This window comes from Balaenoptera acutorostrata, chromosome 4 (assembly GCF_949987535.1).
Source record: "Balaenoptera acutorostrata chromosome 4, mBalAcu1.1, whole genome shotgun sequence".
Taxonomy (NCBI): domain Eukaryota; kingdom Metazoa; phylum Chordata; class Mammalia; order Artiodactyla; family Balaenopteridae; genus Balaenoptera; species Balaenoptera acutorostrata.
In genome coordinates, this window is record NC_080067.1 from 145,267,698 (window position 1) to 145,287,892 (window position 20,195).

At 41.1% G+C, this 20,195-nt stretch overlaps 1 protein-coding gene across 7 annotated transcripts in view; it reads right to left on the reverse strand.

Annotated features, from left to right (window-relative positions):
* ERG (ETS transcription factor ERG) overlaps positions 1-20,195 on the reverse strand; it is a 277,144-nt gene that overhangs the window by 236,281 nt on the left and 20,668 nt on the right. For 3 of the 7 annotated variants that reach the window (XM_057545943.1, XM_057545944.1, XM_057545948.1), the window contains exons 2-3: positions 11,919-12,071; positions 11,198-11,263 (exon numbers count right to left, since the gene is read on the reverse strand). The exons of 3 other annotated variants lie outside the window; for them this stretch is intronic. The gene's annotated coding sequence lies outside the window, so the exon portion shown is untranslated. The remainder of the gene's footprint in view (positions 1-11,197; positions 11,264-11,918; positions 12,072-20,195) is intronic. One more of the 7 variants, XM_057545945.1, reaches the window with a different exon arrangement.

The window sequence follows — 20,195 nt, forward strand, 5'->3', positions numbered from 1 at the left end:
AAACTTCCTCCCTACTCAATCCAGCTAACTTGTGTTTGCCTTTAGACCCAGTGCATGCACTGGCTCTTCTGAGAAGCCATCCTTGACCCCCGGACAGTCTTGGTGAAACCGCACTTCCATGGGTCCTTCTAGAGCACCTGTCTCCCTCCATCCTTGTGTAACAACCTGGATTTGACTCTCAGCTGCACCACTGGCCAGCTATGTGATAATGGTATGAGCCCTCACAGAGCAACCAAATTCAGCTACATAGCCATGGTCAGTAAGAAGAAGTGCTAAAAACACTGTATGTCATTTGGAAAGATGCACTGGCAAACGAAACAATGAAACTATCAAAACTTAAGCAGCATTTTACACTCAAAACATTTTTTTTAAAGCTCAAAACAAAACAAATATTTGCAAGAAACAGCATTCATTGAAAAGCAACAGAAGCAGATGTTCAATATTTCATACATAAAATGAATGCTTTTGAAGACTTCTAGTGAAGAGGGACTTGGGTTGCAAAAACTAAAAACAAACAAAAACATAAAATTGTCCAGACATCCATGTAAAACTGCATCAGAGGAGTCTTTTTGGGAATGTTAGGTGAATCTGTGACCAAAAAAAAAACAAATAGGTAGATCAAATACCACTTCGCAATGATATCCTAACTCAATGTTTTCAAGACAGGACAGAGAGCATAGCTACAATTCCAGGGATCTAGCATGAAATAGTTGTCCAGCTTAAGGTGCATACACTTGAATATAAACTCAACAACTGCCTCCTTTCTAGAGAAAGTCTAGTGCTACAAGGAAAAAAAGTGTCAGCTGCATAACACACTGAGTGACATAGGACCTGAAAGCTAATGCAGTACATTCAATATTTCTGTCTTCCTTATGCGATATTATGGAAGACGAGCAGAAATGAACTCCAGTGTTTCTCTAAGAAACCAGTATTTTCCCAGCTTTTTAAAGATGTGAACTAGACAGACTTGCTTATTCATCTGATCTCCTCAGTATTTTTACTTTTTTGTAAAAAGGAACATTTATTTATTTTTGGCTGAGTTGGGTCTTTGTTGCTACGCACGGGCTTTCTCTAGTTGCGGTGAGCGGGGGCTACGCTTCATTGCAGTGTGCAGGCTTCTCACTGTGGCGGCTTCTCTTGTTGTGGAGCACAGGCTCTAGGCACGCGGGCTTCAGTAGTTGTTGCACGCGGGCTCAGTAATTGTGGCTCGCGGGCTTTAGAGCGCAAGCTCAGTAGTTGTGGCGCACGGGCTTAGTTGCTCCGCAGCATGTGGGATCTTCCCGGACCAGGGATCGAACCCATGTCCCCTGCACTGGCAGGCGGATTCTTAACTACTGCGCCACCAGGGAAGTCCCTCCTCAGTATTTTTAAATATCATAATACTCCTAGGCAAAGAAGGGATGCAGTGTTTTTTCAATGTGTATCTTTATATAACTATGCATAAAAGAGTCTGGAACTATATAAAACAAAATAGTAACAGTGGATAACTCTACAGGGACATTACAGAGAGTTTTTTTCTTCCTTTTGCTTCTCTGTATTTATCATCTTTTTCTACACTGAATTCCACTCATGCCATTAAGAACTAAAGACCACAGAGTCATAAGAGGGTGACATGAGTTCAGCCATTTAAAAACATCTTTAAGAGCTTTGCCTGTCTAAGGGATCACGTGAGCTGTCTATCACTGACGGACCCCACACGTCACCCAGAACCACAAACACAACCAGTATGAATGTGATGACCTTAGGATGTGGATGAGGAAGAGTCAGTTAAACACACAACACCCCACCCCTAGCTACTGGGCCAAGCAAAGCGTTAGAGCATTCATTCCAGGATGTATCTATAGCAGAATAACTGGGAACGCAGCACAGTCTGACAGTTGGGCAGCTCAAGAGTCTACCTGGCCACCTCCTTCCCAGGGTCTTGTTTCCCACGGAAGTGGGGCCCTCCCGGGGGGGGGGGCACAGCACCTCTAATTCCCTTCCCATCAAAACCTCCCACCTCTTCCGTCCACATGCTCCAAGCTCTCAGAATAACCCCTGTTATCCACAGAGCCAACCAGGCTAGGTCGAGCACTTTTACACAATTTCTCATAAACAATCACTGTTCATGACATCTGTATTATTAACTTTTTTCCCTTTTATCAAAAGATAAAGAGAGCAGCGATACACAGCTTTTGCTTATAAATGACTAGGGTCCTCCAAAGTGTCCCCCTTCTACCGAAGTATCCTAAACTAATTAATATTATCATTATTATTATTGTGGTTATTACTATCACTATTAGTATTAATGCTAAGTTATGACCTGTTTTTAGGTAGACAACATGTACAATCCAGTAGCAAAGTTTCCCATGCTGAGTTCACAATTACAACATCCTGCAGCCCCTGGACAGGAATACAGAAAGCTCAGAGATGCCTGCTTGTAGACCTCTCCAATGGGAGACAGTGACAGGTAAACCCTCGGAATAGGAGATAGGAAACCTAAGCCCCCCCATCCCTGCTCAAGCTCTAAGCAGGGAACCTGAGACCAATCAGCCACTCTCTCTGCCATAGACCAGAGGCGATTATAACTGACTTCCAGGACTGGTACACCAGGACCCTAGGACCTCCTCCGCCGGGAGGTTCGCATCACAGTCAAAGCAACAGACAAGTGTATTAGTTAGGATTCATTTTAGTTGTACGCAACATAGATAACACTGACTTCTTTTTATCATTGTATTTATTGTCAGTTGATACTTACCCTGCAACCCTCATTTTCTTCTATAGTTACATTTGCTAGTATAAAGAATCCATTTTGCACCAGACACACTTACACATGTCAAACATATCTTTTCTGTTCATTATTACATTCTTTACATCCTTCCTATATGAGCCCCTCAAGTGAATATGGACAAATAAGACACTGGGCACATTTTGAAACTTTCATTGTCACAGAGTCTCAGGAAAACTGAGAATAAGCTGGACATCTGAATTCAATATTCCATTAGCTTCATCTATGGCTCTGTGATTTAAGAGATAACGTTGACTTTTAAAAATGGTAGCTTTTCAAAACAAGCAACCTAATTTAAAAATGGGCAAAGGGCTTGAACAGACAGTTCTCCAAGGAAGATAGGCAGATGGCCAATAAGCACACGAAGAGGTGTTCAACACCATCAATCATTAATTAAATGCAAATCCAAACCATGATGAGATACCACTTCACAGCTGTTAGGATGGCTACTATCAAAATAACAGACAGTAACTAGTGTTGGTGAGAACGTGGAGAAGTTGGAACCTCCGGGCATTACCGACGGGAATAGAAAATGGTGCAGCCACTGTGGAAGAGTGTACGGCGGTTTCCCAAAACGTTAAGCATAAAATTATCACGTGACCCATTAATTTCACTTCTGCGTATATACACAAAAGAATTGAGAGCACAGAATCAGACACTTGCATGCCAATGTTCACAGCAGCACTACTCACGGCAGCCAACAGATAGAAAGGACCCAAATGTCCATCAACAGATGAATGGATAAACAAAATTCCATATTATTCAGCCTTAAAAGGGAATGAAATTCTGAAACATGGTACAATATGGATGAACCTTGAAGATATTATGCTGAGTGAAATAGGCCAGACACCAAAAGACACATACTATATGATTCCACCTATATAAGGTCCCTAAAGTAGTCAAATTCATAAAGACAGTAAGCAGAATAGAAGTTACTAAAGGCTAGGGGGATAGAGGAATGGGGCGTATTATGGACTTAATGTTTGTGTTCCCCTAAAATTCACATGTTGAAGCCCTAACTGCCAATACAATGATATTTGGAGATGGAGCCTTTTGGAGGTAATTAGGTCATGAAGGGGAGCCTTCATGATTGGATTAGTGCCCTTATAAGAAGAGACAAGAGAAAGTTTGCTTCTCTCTGTTTCTGCCATGTGAGGACACAGCAAGAAGGCAGTTGTCTGCAAGCAGGAAGAGGGCTCTCACCAGAACATGACCATGCTTGCACCCTGATCTTGGACTTCCCAGACCCCAGAACTGTAAGAAATATATGTTATTTAAGCCATCCATACTACAATTTTCCTACAGAAGCCTGAGCTGACTAAGACAGGGAGTTAGTTTAATGCGTAAAGAGTTTCCGTTTGTGATGATGAATAAGCTCTAGAAATGGACAGTGGTGATGGTTACACAATATTGTGAATATACTTCATACCACTGAACTGCACACTTACAAATGGCTACAATGGTAAATTTTGTTATATTTCACCAGAATATAATTTTTTTAATGGTGGCTTAAATCATATCAAAATAGTTAGATAAAGACTGCTATGATTTATCACAGACCCAACTCCTTCTGTTTTGACGTTCTACTACCTCAACACACAGCTTACTTCTTGTAACAAGATGGCTGCTCCAACTCCAGTCATCACATCAGCAATCCAGCAAGTAGAATGGGGAAAGGAAAGGAGAAGGGCATACCTCTCCCTTTAAAGACTCTACCTGGAAGGTCAACTTCCTAGAAGTTGCCTGCAGCCCTTCTGCTCACATCCTGCTGGCCAGAACATAGTCACATGGCTGCACTCAGCTGCAAAGGAAGCTGGGAAATGTAGTCTTTGTTCCAGGCACTGACCTTCTCAGCTAACATTCAGAAGTTCTGTTACTGAGGAAGAAGGGAAGGATGAGGACTGACAGAACACAAGCCATCTCTGCATAAGTTGAAAATCACCTTGCAAATGTTTTTTGGCACAAAGCTGCAAATCTTCAAGATTTCCTAGGATCACAACACAGAAAGGGGTAGCTTTAAGAAATAGCTGTGACCAAGTGAGTACTTTCTTCTTTGGTAAGCTCACTTGGCAACATACAAGGAATCTGGAACCTTATAGGGATATGCAATACAGAAGTTGTTATTCACCATGTACTCCAAGGAATAAGTACAGCTAAATTGAGAAGCAATTAAAGAAAGAAAGAAAAAAAAGCAAAAGAAAGCAAGAAAAAGGTATGGAGGGAAGGGAGGGAGGGAGGAAAAAAGAAAGAAAATAAGAAAAAATTTTAAACAAAAAAATGAAGATAAAGAGTTACTTTCCTAATGCCTCACCCCATCCATTTTGTAGAATTTCAAACACCTGGAATAACTGAATACAAAGAAAAGCACTTATGACCTGGGCTGTGTTCAGCTTTGGCAGAGACCAGGAAGCACCCACTGGCACATTCATGACATTTCAGGTGGGTAACAAACACTTGCCGTTTCCAGGGCACCCACCTCCCTCAACTCTGAATGCCTCCTGCCCTCAAGGAAAAAGATTCAGCACCTTCAAAACGCCCCCTCCCCTACACTTTGTTTCCCATGAAGGCTGTCTTTGGTTGAAAATTTCAGAGGCCAAGTACAGGGTTTCACATATTCACACAGTTAAGAGAGAGGATGAGAGTTCTTATGAGTCATAGAAAGTTTGGTTTCAAAAACAAATGGCATCAGGAAGAATCAGAAACACTAAACGCCCACATGTCTCGTCTCTTTAAAGCACATGGGGGGAAATTTTGCTTTTAGTGGTAACCTAACATTCTGTTGCTGCTATATATGTCACTTTCAGCAGAGGCGAAATAGCTAACAGCCTGGGAAGACTTTTATAGCCTTCTCATCCTTTTTAAGGGATGGCGTCGTCCCAATTTTGACCTTCCTCTTACTACTTTCCTTTCCTTTGGACAAAATCCATGTAATCCTCAGTAATACTTCAACAACTCTGTGTGACTGCGTATGCACACCTGATTCCCATGCCTTTCTCGTCCCCTGTTTTGGAAGAGATCTATCTGTACATAGAGGTATAAAGCCCCCATACCCCTGTTCTGGCAGCCACAGCCCTTATCCCAACTCAGCCCTCCTGGCATTACCTGTCTCCTGCCACCGATTCAAGTCAGGAAGCACTTCAGACCCAGGCCTGCAAACAAAATCCCGTAGACAGTTCTAGAAGGTGTGCTTGGCTGAGGAAGCCAGCTTAAATGGCTTCTGCTTGAATCATCCCTCCATCAGCATCACCCCTACAGAAAGTCATCTCTTGAGTTTTAGAACACTTTAAATCCTCCCTTTTATTTTTTAGCATTTATTATCCATCTCATATTACAGCTTTTCATATGTCATCTCTAAGGGAATCACACATTCTAGTTCGTCCAAGACAGTTCTAGTTTGGCCTGTTGTCAATATAATTATTCATTGTGTCTTCTTTCACTTCAAGTTTGGAAGAAAAATTATACGGACACCCAACTAATCTCTCCAATGTGTGCGTCACCTCCCTGATAATAGGAAAGATTCTGTCCTGGCAACCTTTCCGTTCTCCAAGGAGTCTCCCCTCATATAGCAGCTGACCCAGGTGGGTACAAGTAGTTATTTGTTGAAAGAAAGGAAGGGAGGGAGGGAGGAAGGAAAGAAGAACTCTCTCCTACTTCTCCTCTTGCTCAAAATCCAGCCATGAGCCCAATATAAGGATAAGTGTGAGAAAAAATTACTTGAAAGAGCGGCATTCTCCCCTCATAGGGAGGGATATAACACAGTGGATGAAAGTAAGACTCTGCCTGACTGTCCAGATCCTGATTCCATAATTTACTATCTATGACTTTGAACAAGCTGACTAACCTTTGCTGCCTCCATTTTCTTATCCCTAAAATGGGTATAGTAAAAGTTGACTCCCTACACACAAATGGCCATCACACACATGAAAAGATGCTCAGTATCACTAATCATTAGAAAAATGCAAATCAAAACCACAATGAGATACCACTACATACCCATTAGGATGACTAATATGAAAAAGAAAAGAACATGTGTTGACCAGGATATGGAGAAATTGGAACCCTTGCACACTGTTGGTGGGACTGTAAAACGGTACAACTGCTATGGAAAATAGAATGGAGGTTCCTCAAAAAATTAAACATAAAATAACCATACGATCCAGTAATTCCACCTCTGGGTATTTAATCAAAAGAACTGAAAGCAGAGTCTTGAAAAGATATTTGCACACTCATGTTTATAGCAGCCTTTTTTTTACTGGCCAAGAGGTGGAAACAACCCAAGTGTCCATCAACAGATGCACGCATAAAGAAAATGTGGTATATACATATAATGAAACATTATTCAGCCTTAAAAAAGAAGGAAATTCTGTTACATGCTATAACATGGATGAACCTTGGGGACACTAGGCTTGGTGAAATAAGCCAGTCACAGAAGGACAAATACTGTATGATTCCACTTATATGAGGTACCTAAAGTAGTCAAATATGTAGTATAACGGTGGTTACCAGGGATGGGAGGGAACGAGGATGGGGAATTAGCGTTTGATGGGGACAGAATTTTACATATGCAAGATGAAATAGTTCTACAGGTCTGCTTTGAAACAATGTGAATATACTTAATACTACTGACTGACTGTACACTTAAAAATGGTTAAAACAGTCAATTTTATATTATGTGCTTTTTACCACACAGACAAAAAAATCATCATTAAAAACATGCTGTCATATGGATTAAACCAGTTCATACATGTAAAGCACAGAACACTGCCTGGCACAGAGTGAATGTTTTGTAAATGTCATCTTCATCAATGAATCCACGTATTTTGTTCCACACTACATCAACGTGTGTGAATTATTTTAGGTTTGGTTTGGTGTCTTTTTACTTGTTTGGGCTTTTGTTTTCTTACTTCTTTTCATCTTCTCGGTTTTCCATATCATGTATTGCTCTCTATGGCTAATTGTTTTAGAAGCTTTACACATTCTATGTTAAAATTATTCATTTTAGGATAACAATAAGAAGTATAATATGAATTTTTTAAGGAAAAAATTAACCGCCAATTATTCAATTTCATAAGATGCAGTCTTATAAGTTTGGATTATTCTCTTTGCTTAGACTTTTTGAGAGCCTTCCTATTTACTGTGAGCTTGCAGCAGTTGATCAAGAAGAGACATGGTTGTTTTCAAAGGCAGTATGACAGGGCTGCCCCAGAGCTAACACAGTTAGAAGCATAAAGCCCAGATCACAAAATATAATGCTCCCAGATTTCTTAGGGACCGTTCTGGACATGAATTTCTAAGAAGAACATTGATTAAAAAATAATATATCCATAAAAATAAAACTAATATATGATAGCTCTAAAAAATGTATTATATGAAATAGGAGTTTAAAAATTAGTTGTGTTTTATCTGAAAAAGAGAAGTTTAAGGAAATACTCATTTGAAATATATGAAGGTCGGTCAAATGTTCACACATTCGCTTGTTCAGTTTTGAGATTATTTGGTAAATATTTATTGTAAGATTTTTAAGAATCAGGCACTGTGCTAGGTGTTAATAGTACCAATCATGAGCAAAAACAGCCACTTTACTGTGCTTTCCTAGAAAGTAGAAGTAGACAGGATGAAGGAGAAAATCTGAGGTCACTCAAAGGAAACACATACTGATAAACAGCTATCTTGCGGTGGAAAGGGCTATTTAGTGAGGGAGTGAGGTCCCCATCCCTGGGGCTACGCAGGCAGAGGCAATATGAGCATTAAGAATGTGGAGAAGAAACTTCTACACTAGGTTCTAAATAGATGTAGTGAAGGTAACAATCTACCTCTCCTCCAACCAGAAAACTCTATGAAATCCAGTTTTAAAGCACACTGAGCGGAGAGAATGCCGGTACATTCAGAGTGACCTCAAGATAAAATGCTTAGAAAAGCTTCACTACTCATTCCACATGACAACCTGATAGGAGACCTAAAATGACGTAGACCTATACTAAGTCTGCGACATTTATTATATCAAATATAACCATGTCCCTTCACATGGGTGCATACTGATGATCCATTATTACAATCTCCATGTAAATTACAACAGCACAGTGGTTCCTCTGCAGGTAGCATCCTTCCCTCACAAATTTCATGCCAGCTTTGAAAGCAATCATGAAAGTGATTGCTACAACTTGGAAGTAACCGAGATGCCCTTCAATAGGTGAATGGATAAACCGGCTGTGGTACATCCGTATTGTGGGATATTATTTGGCTATGAAAAGAAATGAGCTAGCAAGCCACAGGAAGATATGGAGGAGCCTTAAATGCATATTACTAAGAAAAAGAAGCCCCCTCAAAATCACAGTACTGTGTGATTCCAACTATATGACGTTCTGGAAAAGGCAAAATATTGAGACAGTAAAGAGGTCAGTGTTCATCATAGGTTCGAAGGGATGAATTGGTGGAACACGGGGGATTTTTAGGACAGTAAAACTATTCAGTGTGGTACAGTAAAGGTGACTATATAGCATTAGACGTTAGTTAAGATCCATAGAAAGTACAACACAAAGAATGAACCCTAATGTAAACGATGGACTTTAGTTAATAATAATGTATCAGTATTGGTTCATCAATTATAACAAATGTACCACACTTAAAAACAAACAAAAAACTACACTGAGATGGAAAAAATTTAATAGATTCAGAGATAAGTAAATAGTAAGTAATTAAAGAAATGAAAAACTCATGAAACTTCACATGCCCGTCTTCCTTTAAGGGGAAAAAAAATGTTCTCATCTGTAAAACCCAAAAACTATTGCAGAAGAATTCAATGTGATATTTTTAAAGCACAATTATTGAGTATAAAATGCAATGTGACAACACACAACTTTGCAATAACTTTCTGTGTTTAGGTAAGGTCAACTGTATAGCTGAAGGCTGAGCCGTAGATGTTTGGGGTCACAGTGACAGAGATCCCCTCTGGCTATTACCACACATGTTCAAACGTGGTTGACCCCAGCGGGACTAAGGGTGGAATGAGATGCAGGAAATAAGATACTGGGCAGGGTCCCCACTTTGCCAATCACTAGTTCTGCAAAGTTGGGCAACTGACTTTGACGGGTGTCTATTTTCTCACACAAGAAGTGAACAGAACAGACCAGCCAGCAGTTTTGATATTGATCTCCACTGGAAGAGAGGGGCTGGGTACAGTGGGGATGGGAGGATAGGGAGGGGCAAGAGGGGACTGGCTTCCACCGAAAGAGTTCCACTCTTTTGGGGGAGGTTTTACTGACTGGGCTTTTGTGTACAATTTTATTTGAACAGAGACCTCCTTAGCTAAAAAAAAAAAAAAAAAGAAAAAGAAAATTAAAAGAGACATCTGGTTCCTCTTCCCTGAAGGTATTTGCTCACGCCAAGGAATGAAGCACCTGTGGGTGAGGAGCAGATGAAAGCTGGAAATATAAAAACTTGAGAACCATTTTTTCATTTCGAAGGGGATTATCGAAGGCAGAATGTACTTTGGCTCCTATAAACCCATCCAATATCTCATCTCCCACCTTGGCCCACTGCTGCAGTTCTGCAGGATGTTATCCAAAGTGTTCCTCTCTCATTCCAATGGCCTAAGGGGGTAAGATTCTACCTGAAATACTGGGGCCCATGTTTGGAGGGATGGGTGAGTGCCATCTGAGTATTTGTCCTACTTAGAAGGAAGCAAATATTTATTCAAAAGCATTTATTAAATAATAAGACAACGATCAAAAAGGAAAGGGCAAACACCCATTATAGTTTACATACAAGAATCATGGACTCTTAAGTTATAAAAGACTTTAAATGAGGAGGGAAATAAAGCCACAGAGGAGAAAAATGTTGTGAAATGTTACATAATAGGAGGTAGACCCGGGATCCAAAGCTGGTACTGCCAGTGATGATCTACTCTAAGTGAAGATCTAGATGAAGGTCCTTCTACTCAGGCACCAGCCTCTCTGAGTTTTCCAGTCAGTGTAAAAAGCATCTCAAATGTTTTGCCTTCCCAGTCTTCTGAAAGCCACATAGGCATGTCTATGCATTCATGACTGTGTGTGTGTCATTGCATATGTGCCTGCCTTTCTGTTGAAGCTCACAAAAGGATATGACCTACCTGCAAATTGGCAAACGGAACCTGACTGAGTGAAGAAACACTTGATTGAGAGTTTAAGAAACAACCATTTGGGGCTTCCCTGGTGGCACAGTGGTTAAGAATCCGCCTGCCAATGCAGGGGACATGGGTTCGAGCCCTGGTCTGGGAAGATCCCACATGCCATGGAGGAACTAAGCCCATGTGCCACAACTACTGAGGCTGTGCTCTAGAGCCCGTGAGCCACAACCACTGGAGCCTGCCTCTCTATAGCCCGTGGTCTGCAATAAGAGAAGCCACCGCAATGGGAAGCCCACACACCACAACGAAGAGTAGCCCCTACTCACCGCAACTAGAGAAAGCCCACGCGCAGCAACGAAGACCCAACACAGCCAAAAATTAATTAATTATTTCTAAAAAAAGAACAGAAAAAAGAAGTTGAAGAAACAGCCATTTGGATTTCTTACTGCCATCAAAGCTTGAATGTTAAAAATAGTCTTTACTTGACTCAGTTTTTTGAAGGATACCATGGTGTAGTGGAAAGAACCCACAATTTGGAAAAGACCCTGCACTACTAATTAGATGTCCATAGGAAGTGACTTAATATCTCCAAGTTTCAGTTTGTCAATTTAGAAGGAGGATTGGGGACCTTCAAGATGGCGGAGGAGTAAGACGTGGAAATCACCTTCCTTCCCACAAATACATCAAAAATATATCTACTGTGGAACAAGTCCTACAGAACACCTACTGAACGCTGACAGAAGACCTCAGACTTCCCAAAAGGCAAGAAACTCCCCGCATACCTGGGTAGGGCAAAAAGAGAAAAGGAAAAACAGAGACAAAAGAATAGGGATGAGACCTGCACCTCGGGGAGGGAGCCGTGAAGGAGGAAGTTTCCACACACTAGGAAGTCCCTTCACTGACGGAGACAGGGGGTGGCGGGGGGGAGGCTTCGGAGCCACAGAGGAGAGCGCAGCCACAGGGGTGCAGAGGGCCAAGCAGAGAGATTCCCGCACAGAGGATCGGCGCCAAGCAGCACTCACCAGCCCAAGAGGCTTGTCTGCTCACCTGCTGGGACGGGTGAGGGCCGGGAGCTGAGGCTTGGGCTTCAGAGGTCAGATCCCAGGGAGAGGACTGGGGTTGGCGGCGTGAACACAGCCTGAAGGGGGCTAGTGCACCACAGCTAGCCGGGAGGGAGTCCAGGAGAAAGTCTGGATCTGCCTAAGAGACAAGAGGCCACTGTTTCAGGGTGCGTGAGGAGAGGGGATTCAGAGCGCCGCCTAAATGAGCTCCAGAGACGGGCGCGAGCCATGGCCAGCAGTGCAGACCCCAGAGACGGGCATGAGACGCTAAGGCTGCTGCTGCCGCCACCAAGAAGCCTGTGTGCGAGCACAGGTCACTCTCCACACCTCCCCTCCCAGAGCCTGTGCAGCCCGCCACTGCCAGGGTCCCGTGATCCGGGGACAACTTCCCCGGGAGAACACACGGCGCGCCTCAGGCTGCTGCAATGTCACGACGCCTCTGCCGCCGCAGGCTCGCCTGGCATCCGTACCCCTCCCTCCCCCCGGCCTGAGTGAGCCAGAGCCCCCGAATCAGCTGCTCCTTTAACCGCGTCCTGTGTGAGCGAAGAACAGACACCCTCAGGCGACCTACATGCAGAGGCGGGTCCAAATCCAAAGCTGAACCCCAGGAACTGTGCGAACAAAGAAGAGAAAGGGAAATTTCTCCCAACAGCCTCAGGAGCAGCAGATTAAATCCCAACAATCACCTTGATGTACCCTGCATCTCTAGAATACCTGAATAGACAACGAATCATCCCAAAATTGAGGTGGACTTTGGGAGCAACTGCAGAATTGGGGTTTGCTTTCTGCATCTAATTTGTTTCTGATTTTATTTTTATTTTAGTTTAGTATTTAGACCTTATTATGATTTGTAGATTTGTTTATTGATTTGGCTGCTCTCTTCATTTTCTTTTTAATAAATATATGTTTTCCTTTTTCTCTTTTTGTGAGTGTGTATGTGTATGCTTCTTTGTGTGATTTTGTCTGTATACCTTTGCTTTTACCATTTGTCCTAGGGTTCTGTCTGTTAGGGGTTTTTTTGTTTTTGGGGGGTTTTTTGGTATAGTTTTTAGTGCTTGTTATCATTGGTGGATTTGTTTTTTGGTTTGGTTTTTCTTTTCATTTTTTTTTAAATTACTTTTTTATTTTTTTCTTTCTTTCTTTCTTTTTTTTTACTCCCTTTTCTTCTGATCCGAGTGGCTGACAGGGTCTTGAGGCTCCGGCAAGGTGTCAGTCCTGAGCCTCTGAAGTGGGAGAGCCGAGTTCAGGACACTGGTCCACCAGAGACCTTCCGGCCCCATGTAATATCAAACAGTGAAAGCTCTCACAGAGATCTCCAATCTCCATCTCAATGCTAAGACCCAGCTCCACTCGACAACCAGCAAGCTACAGTGCTGGACACCCCATGCCAAACAAATAGCAAGACAGGAACACAACCCCACCCATTAGCAGAGAGGCTGCCTAAAATCATAATAAGTTCACAGACACGCCAAAACGCATCACCGGACGCGGTCCTGCCCACCAGAAAGACAAGCTCCAGTCTCATCCAACAGAACATGAGCACCAGTCCTCTCCACTGGGAAGCCTACACAACCCACTGACCCAAACTTACCCACTGGGGGCAGACACCAAAAACAACGGGAAATACGAACCTGCAGCCTGTGAAAAGAAGACCCCAAATGCAGTAAGTTAAACAAAATGAGAAGACAGAGAAACGCACAGCAGATGAGGAGCAAGGTAAAAACCCACCACACCAAACAAATTAACAGGAAATAGGCAGCCTACCTGAAAAAGAATTCAGAGTAATGATAATAACGATGATCCAAAATCTTAGAAATAGAAAGGAGAAAATAAAAGAAACTTTTAACAAGGACCTAGAAGAACTAAAGAGCAAACAAACAATGATGAACACACAATAAATGAAATTGAAAATTCTCTACAAGGAATCAATAGCAGAACAACTGAGGCAGAAGAACGGATAAGTGACCTGGAAGATAAAATACTGGAACTAAGTACCACAGAGCAGAATAAAGAAAAAAAAATGAAAAGAATAGAAGACAGTCTCAGAAACCTCTGGGACAACATTAAACGCACCAACATTTGAATTCTAGGGGTCCCAGAAGAAGAAGAGAAAAAAAAGGGACTGAGAAAATATTTGAAGAGATTATAGTTGAAAACTTCCCTAATATGGGAAAGTAAATAGTCAATCAAGCCCAGGAAGCACAGAGAGTCCCATACAGGATAAATCCAAGGAGAAATGCGCCAAGACACATATTAATCAAACTACCACAAATTAAATACAAAGAACAAATATTAAAAGCAGCAAGGGAAAAGCAACAAATAACATACAAGGGAATCCCCATAAGGTTAACAGCTGATCTTTCAGCAGAAACTCTGCAAGCCAGAAGGGAGTGGCAGGACATATTTAACATGATGAAAGGGAAGAAACTACAACCAAGATTACTCTACCCAGCAAGGATCTCATTCAGATTCGATGGAGAAGTTAAAACCTTTACAGACAAGCAAAAGCTAACAGAATTCAGCACCGCCAAAACAGCTTTACAACAAATGTTGAAGGAAGTTCTCTAGGCAGGAAACACAAGAAAAGGAAAAGACCTACAATAAGAAACGCAAAACAATTAAGAAAATGGTAATAGGAACATACATATCGATAATTACCTTAAATGTAAATGGATTAAATGCTCCAACCAAAAGACACAGACTGGCTGAATGGATACAAAAACAAGACCCGTATATATGCTGTCTATAAGAGACCCACTTCAGACCTAGGGACACATACAGACCGAAAGTGAGGTGATGGAAAAAGATATTCCATGCAAATGGAAATCAAAAGAAAGCTGGTGTAGCAATTCTCATATAAGAAAAAAGGGACTTTAAAATAAAGACTATTACAAGAGACAAAGAAGGACACTACATAATGATCAAGGGATCAATCCAAGAAGAAGAAATAACAATTGTAAATATTTATACACCGAACACAGGAACACCTCAATACATAAGGCAAATGCTAACAACCATAAAAGGGGAAATCGACAGTAACACAATCATAGTAGGGGACTTTAACACCCCACTTTCACCAATGGACAGATCATGCAAAATGAAAATAAATAAGGAAACACAAGCTTTAAATGATACATGAAACAAGGTGGACTTAATTGATATTTATAGGACATTCCATCCAAAAACTACAGAATACACTTTCTTCTCTAGTGCTCATGGAACACTCTCCAGGATAGATCATATCTTGGGTCAAAAATCAAGCCTTGGTAAATTTAAGAAAATTGAAATCATAGCAAGTATCTCTTCCGACCACAACGCTATGAGACTAGATATCAATTACAGGAAAAAATCTGTAAAACACACAAACACAGGGAGGCTAAACAATACACTACTTAATAACCAAGAGATCACTGCAGAAATCAAAGAGGAAATCAAAAAATACCTAGAAACAAATGACAATGAAAACACGATGACCCAAAACCTATGGGATGCAGCAAAACCAGTTCTAAAAAGGAAGTATATAACAATACAATCCTACCTCAAGAAACAAGAAACAACTCTAATAAACAACCTAACTTTACACTTAAAACAATTAGAGAAAAAAACAAAAAAACCCCAAAGTTAGCAGAAGGAAAGAAATCATAAAGATCAGATCAGAAATAAATGAAAAAGAAATGAAGGAAACGATAGCAAAGATCAATAAAACTAAAAGCTGGTTCTTTGAGAAGATAAACAAAATTGATAAACCATTAGCCAGACTCATCAAGAAAAAAAGGGAGAAGAGTCAAATCAATAGAATTAGAAATGAAAAAGAAGTAACAACTGACACATCAGAAATACAAAGGATCACGAGAGATTACTAGAAGCAACTATATGACAATAAAATGGACAACCTAGAAGAAGTGGACAAATTCTTAGAAAAGCACAACCTTCCGAGACTGCTGAATCAGAAAGAAATAGAAAATATAAACAGACCAATCACAAGCACTGAAATTGAGACTGTGATTAAAAATCTTCCAACAAACAAAAGCCCAGGACCAGATGGCTTCACAGGTGAATTCTATCAAACATTTAGAGAAGAGCTAACACCTACCCTTCTCAAACTCTTCCAAAATACAGCAGAGGGAGGAACACTCCCAAACTCATTCTATGAGACCACCATCACTCTGATACCAAAACCAGACAAAGATGTCACAAAGGAAGAAAACTACAGGCCAACATCACTGATGAACATAGATGCAAAGATCCTCAACAAAGAACTAGCAAAAAGAATCCAACAGCACATTAAAAGGATCATGCACCATGATCAAGTGGGGTTTATCCCAGGAATGCAAGGATTCTTCGATATACACAAACCAAGCAATGTGATACACCATATTAACAAATTGAAGGACAAAAACCATATGATCATCTCAATACATGCAGAAAAAGCTTTCGACAAAATTCAACACCCATTTATGATAAAAACCCTCTAGAAAGTAGGCATAGCAGTAACTTACCTCAACATAATAAAGGCCATATATGACAAACCCACAGACAACATCTTTCTCAATGGTGAAAAACTGAAACCATTTCCACTAAGATCAGGAACAAAACAAGGTTGCCCACTCTCACCACTATTATTCAACATAGTTTTGGAAGTTTTAGCCGCAGCAATCAGAGAAGAAAAAGAAATAAAAGGAATCCAAATTGGAAAAGAAGAAGTAAAAATGTCACTGTTTGCAGGTGACATGATACTATACATAGAGAATCCTAAAGAAGCTACCAGAAAACTACTAGAGCTAATCAATGGATTTGGTAGAGTAGCAGGATACAAAATTAGGGCACAGAAATCTCTTGCATTCCTATACGCTAAGGATGAAAAATCTCAAAGAGAAGTTAAGGAAACACTCCCATTTACCATTGCAACAAAAAGAATAAAATACCTAGGAATAAACCTACCTAAGGAGACAAAAGACCTGTATGCAGAAAACTATAAGACACTGATGAAAGAAATTAAAGATGATACCAACAGATGGACAGATATACCATGTTCTTGGATTGGAAGAATCAACATTGTGAAAATGACTCTACTACCCAAAGCAATCTACAGATTCAATGCAATCCCTATCAAACTACCACTGGCATTTTGCACAGAACTAGAACAAAAAATTTCACAGTTTGTATGGAAACACAAAAGACCCCGAATAGCAAAAGCAACCTTGAGAAACACGGAGCTGGAGGAATCACACTCCCTGACTTCAGACTATACTATAAAGCTACTGTAATCAAGACTGTATGGTACTGGCACAAAAAACAGAACTATATATCAATGGAACAGGATAGAAAGCCCAGAGATAAACCCACGCACATATGGTTGCTTTATCTTTGATAAAGGAGGCAAGAATATACAATGGAGAAAAGACAGCCTCTTCTATAAGTGGTGCTAGGAAAACTGGACAGCTATATGTAAAAGAATGGAATTAGAATACTCCCTAATACCATACACAAAAATAAACTCAACATGGATTAAAGACCTAAATGTAAGGCCAGACTCTATAAAACTTAGAGGAAAACATAGGCAGAACACTCTATGACATAAGTCACAGCAAGATCCTTTTTGACCCAGCTCCTAGAGAAATGGAAATAAAACCAAAAATTAACAAATGGGACCTAATGAAACTTAAAAGCTTTTGCACAGCAAAGGAAACTATAAGCAAGATGAAAGGACAACCCTCAGAATGGGAGAATATATTAGCAAAGGAAGCAACTGACAAAGGATTATTCTCAAAAATATACAAGCAGCTCATGCAGCTCAGTATCAAAAAAAACAACCCAATCCAAAAATGGGCAGAAGACCTAAATAGACATTTCTCCAACGAAGATATACACATTGCCAACAAACACATGAAAGGATGCTCAATGTCGCTAATCATTAGAGAAATGCAAATCAAAACTACAATGAGGTAGCACCTCACACCAGTCAGAATGGCCATCATCAAAAAACCTACAAACCATAAATGCTGGAGAGAGTGTGGAGAAAAGGGAACCCTCTTGCACTGTTGGTGGGAATGTAAATTGATACAGCCACTATGAAGAACAGTATGGAGGTTCCTTAAAAAACTGAAAATAGAACTACCATACGACCCAGCAATCCCACTACTGGGCATATACCCTGAGAAAACCATAATTCCAAAAGAGTCATGTACCACAATGTTCATTGCAGCTCTATTTACAATAGCCAGGACATGGAAGCAACCTAAGTGTCCATCAACAGATGAATGGATATGTACAATAGAATATTACTCAGCCATAAAAAGAAACGAAATTGAGTTATTTGCAGTGACGTGGATGGACCTAAAGACTGTCATACAGAGTGAAGTAAGTCAGAAAGGGAAAAACAAATACTGTATGCTAACACATATATGTAGAATCTAAAAAAAAAAAAAAAAAGGTTCTGAAGAACCTAAGGGCAGGACAGGAATAAAGACGCAGACGTAGAGAATGGACTTGAGGACACGGGGAGGGGGAAGGGTAAGCTGGGAGGAAGTGAGAGAGTGTCATGGACATATATACACTACCAAACGTAAAACAGATAGCTAGTGGGAAGCAGCCGCATAGCACAGGGAGATCAGCTCGGTGCTTCGCGTCCCCCTAGAGGGGTGGGATAGGGAGGGTGGGAGGGAGGGAGATGCAAGAGGGAGGGGATATGGGGATATATGTATACATATATCTGATTCACTTTGTTATACAGCAGAAATTAACACACCATTGTAAAGCAATTATACTCCAACAAAGATGTTAAAAAAATAAATAAATAAAAAACAAAAGTATTAAAATGTCCATCTTGCAAGGTTGTCATGACAATGAGCTAGTACATACAGGGACCCAAGAAGTAGCAGCTAGCATTACGTTAATATTATTGACTTTAATTATTAAAATTATTAATAATGATAAAAGATTTACATAATTCCACTGTAATGACTTATTGGCTTGTTTTGTGCTCAGTCGTTTATTCTGCATGTCTTTTTTTAATCGGTGGTGTTATCTGTCTGCTTTACATTGCGTATTTTCACAGGTTTTGTGTGTGTGTGTGTATACACACACATAAGTGCTCCAACAGGAGTTTCCATTTTCCCATTAGAAATTTTCCTCTGGAGTCTGTACAATTATAAAAGCAAAACATTCAGCACTGCAAAAATGTTCACTGAATGGATTCAAGACCAGGAGAGTTCTCATTGTATCCATAACCCATGAACATACCACCTGGACATACCCACAGAAAACAAATGTCTAAATGCTAAGGGATGGGACATGGCACATGTGACTTTGGAAGTAAATGTTGGGGACGGGGTGTGATCCAGGGGAGGAACTGTGGCTCATGGGACTCTTCAAAGAGAAAAACTAGTGTGGAATCTGAGGTTTTCCTCAATACCAGGAGGAGAGTTTTGAGAGGTTGCCAGAAAACACCCCCCTTCCCTGCTTAAGGACAGTGTTGTGGTTCAGGTCTCAGCCTCTGGATGAGCCAGCCTGAGTCCAACATCCAGCTCAGCCACTTCTCCCCTTGGGACCCTGGGCACGTTACTCAGCGATTCCAAGTCCCAGGGTCCTCCTCTGTGAGTTGGAGAGAATGGGTCTTCCCCCACTGGGCTGTGAGGATTAAGTGAGTTAATACAGGTAACGTGTGTCACAATCAGCACTCTGTAAATGTTGGCTTCATTAGGATCGTGTTATCATTTTGCATGGATCTAGCCCTTCCCACTCACAGCTGTTGTAGTTCATGATGAAACACAGTCCTTATCTGTGAACATTTGCAACTTACTTCATCGCTAAAACATAGCACGTCCCATTTAAAAATGGCATGTTGGACCCATAAGCTTACCTTCTGACTAATATCACAAAAAGTAGAAACCCAGGCAGACAGAGGAAAGAAAGAGGAGACATCAGCCTAAGGGAGATACCCACACAGTTTGGAAGATGAGAAGCAAATGGTTAAGTGGAAGCTGATGGAGGGGACCTCTGTGCCAGCAGAGGAGGAAGCCAGTAAAGGGAAATACGATTCACACCACAGAACCCCAGAGAGGTCCAGACGTCTGAGGGCCCAGCACATGGTGGAGGGGGAGAGGAGGGGCAAAAACGCGAGTTTAAGGAAGTTGGCGTAAGGAGCAACTCAAGTGTCCTCCTCTCCTGGGCATACCCTGGCAGGAAATTGGAGGTCCCACTCCAGGGATGGTGAGGCTTCCAAGCCCTGCAGAGTGTGGGGATGAGGCACTGGACTGGAAGG